A 9,711-nucleotide genomic window follows, 5' to 3' on the forward strand; every position below is an offset into this window, starting at 1 on the left:
GACACTGACAAGAAGCTGAAGCAAGTCAAAAATGGGGGGGGGTGGAGGATGATAAGGGGCACACCCATATCACATTTTTACATTGTTAGAGATAAAAAATCAAATCAGCTGGGATGTGAGAGTGTAGGCAAGTCATGGTGTGAGGGTAAAAGAAAGAGAGGAAAGGAATGTGAGCCAAGCACTCAGAGCCCTGATTTTTTCCCCCCTTCTACGCCATCAGGGAGATAAATTGATGCCATGGTATTTATTTCAGATGTCCTTGATGTTATGAGCGTTCCTGTGTGGGGGTTTCCCCCCTGCTCTCATATCTCTTTAAAAAGATCCTCAGTTACTATGTACATGATATCATCTGCCAGGGTCTTTGAAACCTCTGCTTTGCATTAAAGACAAAGAATTCCGTCTCAATTAACACTCTTGGAGAGTTTCCTGGCACAGGAACATAATTAACTCTTTGCTGGCCTGGCTAATTTCTGCGTTTTTAAAAAAGTAGTCCGATAATAACAAAATTGGAGCACTCAATCCACAGGGTAGCCATTAAGCCCACTCCGTTATTGTGCAGCCTGCATTCAGACCACAATTACCGTCAGAGAATTGCCCGGGAAGCGGCTCCTTGTACGCAAACAAGAATACCATTCATTAAAGACCTCCTCTTCAATAAAATACAATCTATACTTTTTTAATGAATATTTGAGAAAGAGAAATATAATTTTGGCTTCAGGAACCTGCAATATGATTATTATTCTTTTAATAACATAGCCATCGCGCGCCGCCCCCCCCCCATACATTTGCAGACAGATGTTAGAGAAGGGAGCAGCAGAAATGAGATGGATGGTTGGAGAGCCAAGGCTTGTGGAGGGAGGGGGGGGGAAGCAGAGATGATGGCAAATGAAGTCAGAGTTAAATAAGGTTTCCCCAGTTTTGCATTTTAAAAGGAAGCCCCCCCCCCCTTTAAAATAACCCTGTGAGTTTTAAGGGTATTCCTATTCCAGTAGATTCTATTTAAGCCGGACTAGTTAAACATTGGAACAGGGAATGCTAAAAACACTGCCATATCGGCCTTAAAACACACTACTTTTAAATCCATGGGTCTTTTATCCACTGCAGAGATGCATTTCGTATCAGGGTAAAATGCAGCAGAGTATCTAGCAATGTTCCAAGTGGCACACTTTACTTCCGTCTATTTCTATATACTGTTTTCATCTTTTTAAAAAGACAATATAGCTGGTTATTGTTTTAACCCTTTTGCAAGAAGTGGGGGGGGGGAGGGAGGGAAATTAAGTAACCCCCTAACCCACCTGGTTTTAAAAAAATAAAAATAGAAATCGATACTATTTTCTGTGAACTCTGAACATCGCCTCAAGGCTTGGAGGTCAAAGTTAAAAATGTGATAGTGTATATATATCTCGTTTTCAGCACATATCTGTGGCAGATATATCCGTTCAATACGACATGGGCTTATATTTATGGCCCTGTGGGTAACACTGAAAATTACAATTCTGGTAAACATGGTGTGGCTGTATCACCACCTCCATCCCAGTCCCATCTAGTCATATAGAAGTCAGCAGTTTTCTTTTGATAAATTGTGATGCATGTATAGTACAGATGATGATACAGTCTTTGGGCTCTGCAGGCTTTCTGCTTACTTTTAAGGAATACAGTGACAGGGGCTCTGTCCCTCGCAACATACTCTGATGGCTCCAAAGCAAGACTTCTAAGATCTACCTCCTAACCTTCTTCTTGGCAGGTCACACTGATGGTGACGGAGAGACAGATGGCTTCGTTAACACTGAAAATGAAGGTGACAAGAAGTGTGATCAGCACCAATATTTGGCTACAGTTATGATACGCCCCCATTCCACCCCCCACTGTTCAGTTTCTTATGCAACAGGCAGTCTACAGGTCTGATGAAGGAAGGGGAAAGAGTGGAGAGTCTAACTGTTAGATTAATACAGTTCATAAATTCTCACAAAACCTGGAGCCCCATTAGGGTCAGATTGCAACTGGCAAGCCACATGTTGAATATTATTCAGTAGGGAAATGCCATAAGTGCCACCTGTTACTTGTGCAGCCAGATGTAGTGGTTTCTGCTGCATAAAGAGCTGATGAGTTGCCCTGTACTGTTATCAGATAAGGCTCTTGCTTATAAGGTGGGATTGCAAAGGAACAGAGCAGGAAATTTTTCAGTGGGAAAGAGGCACAAGAATAACTGGGCAACAGTGTTTAATTCTTAGTTTTGCATCTCAGACAAAGTTGTTTTATTTTTACTTAAAAAATAGTTCTATGCCTCCTTCTGTTTGGAGGATTTCAAGGCAGTTTACAGCAAGACTATAAAACAACCACAAAAAACAACATTAAAATATCAGTACAGTGCTCTTTTGCTTTTTTTAAAAAAATGTTTAGGGGTAATTTCATTTTGACTCAAGAAAATCATCATTTTATAGTTCAAATCCGGAAAAATAAAGACAGTAAATGGACAAAAGTACAAAGAACATGCATTACTCATATTGAAATACTGCCCCTCAATGAGGCCAAAATTTCATCTGTAAAACTCCACACATTCACATTCCACACTGCTTCACACATTAAACGCTCGCTTCCGTCTGAGACTCAAGAAACACTGGGAAAGGAAAGGGGGTAGCAACGGAACTGACGATCCACCATGCTAGAGAAGAAACTAAAAAAAATAAATCTTTTAGTTTCTTCTCCCCTTAGATTCACAAAATGTTTAGGGGTATGCGTACCCCTGCGTCCCCCCCAGAAAAAGCACTGTATCAGTATAATAACAACCAGAGTAGTCAATGGAAACAATCGGCATGTTGTCAATGTTGAGAAAGTGCTCGGGCAAACAAATCCTTTTAACATATACTGGAAACCTACTATAGTTGGATCTCACCTCATCTCATTAGGGAGACTATTCCACATGGTAGGAGCCACCACAAAGAAGCCACCGCCCCCTTCTTGGTTGCTATGAGACAGATTATTGCACTCTGTGCCACAACCAGGAGGGTCTCGTCTGAATATCTTAGTGAACAGGCTGGTCTGGTTGGAAGAAGGTGTTCCCACAAGTAGCCCAGTCATAAGTTGTTTACAGCTTTGTAAGTCAATATTAAAAATTTCGGTCAGTAGCTAATTGCCAGCCAGTGCAGTTCCTTTAACAAGGATGTCAACAAGGTAAATTGCTCCAGTCGGGAACCTCATCGAGTTCTGCATCAGCTGCAGCTTCTGAACCAGCCTGAAGGGCAGCCCCACGAAGAACACAATACAGTAATCCATGCTGAGTGCAAATTATTTAGAGAAATAATAATGCTTCGTAAATTAAGTAGGGGAGGGATTATGAAATAAGAATAATAACACAATAATAATGTTATTAATTTTACTTCTGCCATTTTTCTCTTTGCACCATCTGGCTCTTATTAATATGCATCCTTCTTCCCACCCCAACATCTTTTGCCCTGCAGGCAACAGCAACAGAGAAAGGGTTCTGACACACTACCAAACCCCATCCATCCTCATGCACAGAAAACAAAAGTCTGAGCTGTATAATCGAGCTGGTTTTGCAACCTGCCTTCCTTCACTGCAGACAGTGCAAATTCTCAAACCTGCGTTAGGCCACGATTTGGCCAAACTTTGCAAAGACTAGCCTCCGCGTGCACTTCAAATTTACAAGGAACATCATAGTTTAAAAGAAAAGCGGGTGTGTTATTATTTTCTAACTGTGCCGAAATGATTTGCTTACTGAGCATGGCTGGAAGCGGATGCAGCCTGAGGTTCCTGCGACCATTTTCAACATGCAAGCCTTTCCCTCACCTGCCTTCTGCTTTCAGGAAGAAAAATCTTCCCGAGCCAGCAATCCCTGCTTATGTGTGCCACTCATGCATGGAGTGAAATGTGTTAACCTTTAAACAATTTAGAAGTTGGTGCAGTTAATAGGCAGGACAGATAGTTACAAAGTCCTGATTAACTACAGAATACAGAGACATGTGAAAACTTGTACATAGCAAAAGAAAGAGACAGCAGCTATTACTTACCAGCCCGACACACACAGGTATGGCTCTTGCTGGAGTGGGATTCAGAACAGCAACATTGCCCTCTTTTGGCAAATCAGGGCACCATGTGTTTACTCCTTCCAGGAATTCAGGGGGCCTTTTCCCCTCGCAAGCAGGCTGGTGCGACAACGGGAAGCAGCTGAGAAGAATAGGAAATTGAGGTGGTTTGCAAAGGGGATTTTAATATATATATAGAGAGAGATAGAGAGAGAGAGAGAGAGAGAGAGAGAAAACACCCTCCACAGAATATTCTGCTTACCAATAATGACAGCCAGCAGAAAGTTCAGAATGCACAGAAACAGCTGAAAGACGGAGCAATGCACGGCTCTGAATCACTGCAGCCCACTCTCGCTGCCTTTGCTACAGTGAGTCACACTGAATGTCTTAGTCTGTTGCTCAGAAGTTGACTTCTTTTGCAAATCTCATATGAAGAAGAAAATTCTACGGCAGGCGTTGGCGATACCTTATTGCCCACATGATTCCGGAGGTGGGGAACCCGTGGCCCTCCAGATGTTGCCAGTCCACAACGCCCATCACTCCTGGATGTTTCCCATGCCAGCTGGGGCTTTTTGGGACAGGGGCATTTGTGTAGGAATGCCACCATAGAAGCTTGAGTAGAAGCTTAGAATGGTGAAAGAGCAGCAGCAAAAAATATATATCCACATCTCTGTTTCATCCATAGTACTGCAACTTTTGAAACTTGTCTAATATGAGATATTTTTCAGATGCCAGCTCAGCAGGCCACTGGATCTCTACAGTGGCCTCCCACAGACCTTCCAAGTGTCCCTATTCTCCAGGGACAGTCCAGGATTTACAGAAGCCGTCCCGGTTTCAGATTTGATCCTGGAATGTCCCACTTTCCCTTACGTTTTCTTCAGAGAAATGTTGGAGAGTATGGAGTTATCCGACCGCCGAGCCATCTGAAGTCAGTTCTGTATAGGGAAGTTTTTTAATATCAAATGTTTTATTATGGTTTTATATATGTTGGAATCCTCCCAGAGTGGCTGGGGCAACCCAGTCAGATGGGTGGAGTATAAATAGTAAAAATATTATTGTTGTTGTTTAGTTGTTCAGTCGTGTCCAGCTCTTTGTGACCCCATGGACCAGAGCACACCAGGCCATCCTGTCTTCCACTGCCTCCCGCAGTTTGGTCAAACTCATGTTCGTAGCTTCAATCATCTCATCCTCTGTTGTCCCCTTCTCCTTGTGCCCTCTATCTTTCCCAACATCAGGGTCTTTTCCAGGGAGTTTTCTCTTCTCATGAGGTGGCCAAAGTACTGGAGTCTCAGCTTCAGGATCTATCCTTCCAGTGAGCACTCAGGGCTGATTTCCTAAAGAATGGATAAGTGTGATCTTCTTGCAGTCCATGGGACTCTCAAGAGTCTCCTCTAGCACCATAATTCAAAAGCATCAATTCTTCAGTGATCAACCTTCTTCTCCTTCTCCTTCTCCTTCTCCTTCTATAGGATGTCCCTATTTTCATCAGAGAAATGTTGGAGGGTATGCTTCCAGGAAACTTCAGGTTAGCTTCAGCCTGCATTTTGAACAATCAGTAACAAGTGTTCAGTTCGGATTTGGGATTTGGGACAGTGTGGAGTAATCAGAAGACATTTTGCTCCTGGTCATCACAAACCATGTGATGTCCCCAGCAGGGCTGGGTGAGGTCAGGTTTTCAACATTGTGATATATCACCAGCCAATCACTGCGATCTGACGATACACCACAATGTTGAAACTGTAAGCTGCATTGGCCCCAGCCTGTGAGGTGCAGGATGAAACTGCCACAGCTCTCACCATGGGAGCTGAGGCACTTTCACCCCAGCACCTCAAGGGGCTGAGGATGACACAGCTTGTTTGCCCTGCTCAGCTGGGTGGCGGGCTTTGATGTCCCTTCTGCTCCCTCTCCCCAACTGAGTGAGCCCCACGTCTCTCCAGCTCACGCATGAGGCATAGAGGCTCACTCATCTGGGGGCAGGGAGCAGTTTAAAGAAGCAGAGGGAGAAATAGATCATATCGGCCCATCGATACAGCTTGATTCTCCCTCTGTGGTATGAGCATGATGGTGGCTTCACCCGGCAGTATATCACGGATGAAACCGCCGCTGCTCCTGGGTCCTTCTGCTACCAGTGGCCCAATGTTGAAAGCGGTGCTGGTAGCAGAGGGACTCAGGAGCGGTCTTGGTTTCACCCCCTCATACCAGTCCTGGGCGATGTATCAATACATCGCCCAGGCCTAGTGCCCAGGCTTTATTGGGATACTGAAAATTGTAATCTGAGCTTTTTATTTGGGGCCCAGCTCTCAATTTCTCACACTATTGAGTCATATATTTTTAGGCAGTGCTCGATTTACAGGTGTGGGAAGGCAGAGGGGCCTGGCCCTCTTACCTTTTCTATTCCCCATAGCTATGGGGGGGGGTATTATTTTGCAAAAATTGTGGAGGTCAGGGGGTAGGACTTTCAAATTTCATCCAGGGAAGTTCTCCCCCCCCCCATTTTTTTTGAACATTTATTTTGGAAGTGTTTTCCTTACCACAGCAAACTGGGATGTGGGCTAAGGTTCAGAACATCAGACAATCCCGTTGCCACCAAGTGACTGAATCCATGCTGCTTCAGAATAATATCTGCAAGTGGTTGTGTAGGTTTGGCTGTGACCTACCCCTTTCCCACCTTGTTGAAATGGTCATACGATCATCTACCTTGAGGCAAGAGCTGTGTCTTTCAGCCATAGCCTGTTTCTCCGTTTCTCCCCAAGCTGGTGAAAACAAAAGCAAGACACACTGGCTATGCAGCAGCTGCCCTGTCAATTGTAATGAAGGTACTGCACTACAGAAACCTAATAAAAGATTTCGGGTTTCATCCAGTGACATCTATTGCTACTGCCTCAGCCTGTTTTCTTTTTCTAAACTGTGGAAACAGGCTTGGAATGATGCCTCTGGCTTCTGTTTCATAACCTCTTTTGTAAGCAACCTGGTTCTCCAGTGAAGATTTTCGTTACTGAAGCTGCTGCAAATTTTCCATCAGCTGCCACACTTCAGCTGGAATGTTACCTACAACTCCAGCCCCACCCTGCTGGCCGTTCTGAAAAGCCCCTGCCCCCAACAACAACTTGATGTTGACGTGAAGGTTTCCAAGTGAGTGAGAGAGGAAGAAATCTTGCATCATTTGTTTTCCTTTTGAATTAAAAGGTGGAAAGGAGGTGTCGTGTTTTTAAGATCTTTTTGTGCATTTACAAATCTGCATAGTTTTATATGAAAGCAACACAAATGTATGTCAAATGCTCTGCCTGTTCCTGCGGGATAAATTGAAGCAGAATCCAACCATAGGGCATGGCTTAGTAGAGGAAAAGGCACCATAAGTCTCAATTTTCATTTGGAGGATGGCACAGTGAAGGAGACCTGGGATCACGCTTCCATGGCACATGCTAATCTGTCCCAGTGTAATCTTACTATCAAACGTTGATGGCACAAATTGCTTTAGAGTAATGTGTAGTTTAACATCTGATAAAAAAAATTTCAGGTGAGTAACTCATATCACGTTTTTTATGTTGCATCCAGAACTACCCAGAGACTGTATCCAATGTGAGTGCACTTTGGCTCGTGTAAGGTCAAGTGCCTGATTTTTTGCTGATTCCCCCCTCCACTCCCCAGAAAAGTTGCTTCGGAGCAATAGGAGATATTTTGTGTTTTTTATACTGTGATTTTATGTTGTGAACCACCCCAAGATCTACCAGTATAGGGCGGTATACAAATTTTTATTAAAATCATAATCATAATAAATAATGGTGCGGTGGACCATGGTGGATAGGAAAGATCAGGTAAAACTGGGTGAACCACCTTACATGAACTGAAGCAATTTTGACTACCACATTAGCTACAACTTCTGGGCCTCCAGGACACCACGGTCAGGCCCCAGCAGCGCTGAACGCATGAAGGGAACTTGGTATGAGCAGGCACTCGCAGATGCTCTTTCAAAAGAAAGGGAAATGTTTTGTGAGCAAAATGGAGAATATCCTGTTCAAAAAAGCAATATCCCCCTTCGCAGAAGGGAACAGAAAACCACTGTGTGTAGACAGTGCCCTGGTTTACAATCCAGGTGATCTCATAGCTGCGTTTCAGATGCTGCTGGACTACAACTCCCATCATCCTTGACTATTGGTCATGCTGTCTTGGGCTGATGGGTATTGGAGTCCAGCGACATCTGGAAGCCACCACATTGGTTACCGCTGTCCTACGTACAAGGGGCCCCTAAACGCCATAGGTTTTCCTTTCTGGTTTTAAGCTGCCAAGTGCCATTTTTAAAATAAGATTATCCCTGCTTTTGTATTTAAAAAATGTGAATATTTAGGGTAGAACAACTGCCCTGCATGTAGAGAGTTCTAGGTTCAATTCCTGGCATCTCCAGGGAGGGCTGGGATTGTGTTTTGCCTGAAAGCCTGGAGAGCCACTGCTAGTGGACCAAAAGTCTGACTACCAAAAGGCAGCTTCCCGCATTCATGATAGCTCAGTTGGTAGAGCACGAGACTCTTCATCTCGGGGTCGTGGGTTCAAGCCCCACGTTGGGCAAAAGATTCCTGCATTGCAAGGGGGTTGGACTCGATGAACCTTGTGATCCCTTCCAACTCTGCAATTCTATGATCCCTACTCCAGTGGATCATATATCTACCAGACAGATACCAGATCTCGTCCTCACAGCTGTTTCCATATTTTCAACTAAGAAGCCATATTCTGAAGACCTTACAGGGCAAGTCTGCGTGTGTTTCCTGTTAAGCAAGTCTGATAGGGCTCCATAGACTTAACTCCTAAGTAAATGAAAACAGAATTGCTGCTGCAAATACTGGGAAATTAGAAACAAAACTGAATGCTTTTGAGTCATTAATATATAAGAGGAAAACATGGAAAGGTTTGTTATCTCACATTTTTCAATCATTATTGACTTCAGATAATTCAACTGGAAATAATTCAGAAACAGCTCGCCAAGGAATGTTTAACCAAAGGGTTGGCGCTATCTGCACGTAAAAGAAAACAATTTTACTGTTTAGGGTTTTTAGAGTTGGTTTTAAAACACCCTTTGAGCTCAGCAGAATTAACAAGAATGGAAAAAACCCAGTACATTAAAAACAGCTAGTCAGCAAGATTTTAAAATGCCTGGAATACTTTAAAAGCCTGGGAGAATAAAAATGGGTTTCTCCTTTAAACTAAATGAAAACAGCATAGGCATCGGGCAGAGGGCTTTCCATAAATGGGCACCACGGCTAAGAGAGAATGAGAGAAACTTCTCTCTAGTTGTCACTGTCCGTCCGCTGATGAGAAGCTGCTTATTCAAACCCCTAGATCTCAAGCCCTTTAGAGATTTAAACAGAATAGACATTCGGCGAAGCTTTTTTAAACCCTGATGTGATCTTTTTGATCCAAATAGGCTGTGCCAGCCAAAATCCTGGCACTTCTGTGCCTGCTGAATTCTATGCCTACTGAAGTTTCAAAAGTATTTTCATAGGCAGCCCCACGTCCATTTTTTCCCCCTGAGCTGTTTCCTACAGTAATGATAAATGTTGACAGAGTTTCCAGACTAATGCAGATTGATTTGTTTCATCTATGATGGGATTGTCTTAAAATTAAATTATTTTGGAGGAATGTTCTGTACGGTTGGCTTGGTGATTAAACATGCTTT

The 9,711-nt window shown here is 43.5% G+C and overlaps 1 long non-coding RNA gene across 1 annotated transcript; it reads right to left on the reverse strand.

Annotated features, from left to right (window-relative positions):
* Positions 1-1,329: 1,329 nt before the first annotated feature.
* LOC309519311 lies at positions 1,330-4,394 on the reverse strand. Its single transcript, XR_014213788.1, has 3 exons — positions 4,306-4,394; positions 4,029-4,185; positions 1,330-1,786 (listed from the first exon to the last, which is right to left on the reverse strand). It is a non-coding gene; the product is annotated as an uncharacterized lncRNA (long non-coding RNA).
* Between the last annotated feature and the right edge of the window lie 5,317 nt (positions 4,395-9,711).

The sequence above is a fragment of the Podarcis vaucheri genome (genome assembly GCF_965113315.1).
Source record: "Podarcis vaucheri genome assembly, chromosome: 1".
Taxonomy (NCBI): domain Eukaryota; kingdom Metazoa; phylum Chordata; class Lepidosauria; order Squamata; family Lacertidae; genus Podarcis; species Podarcis vaucheri.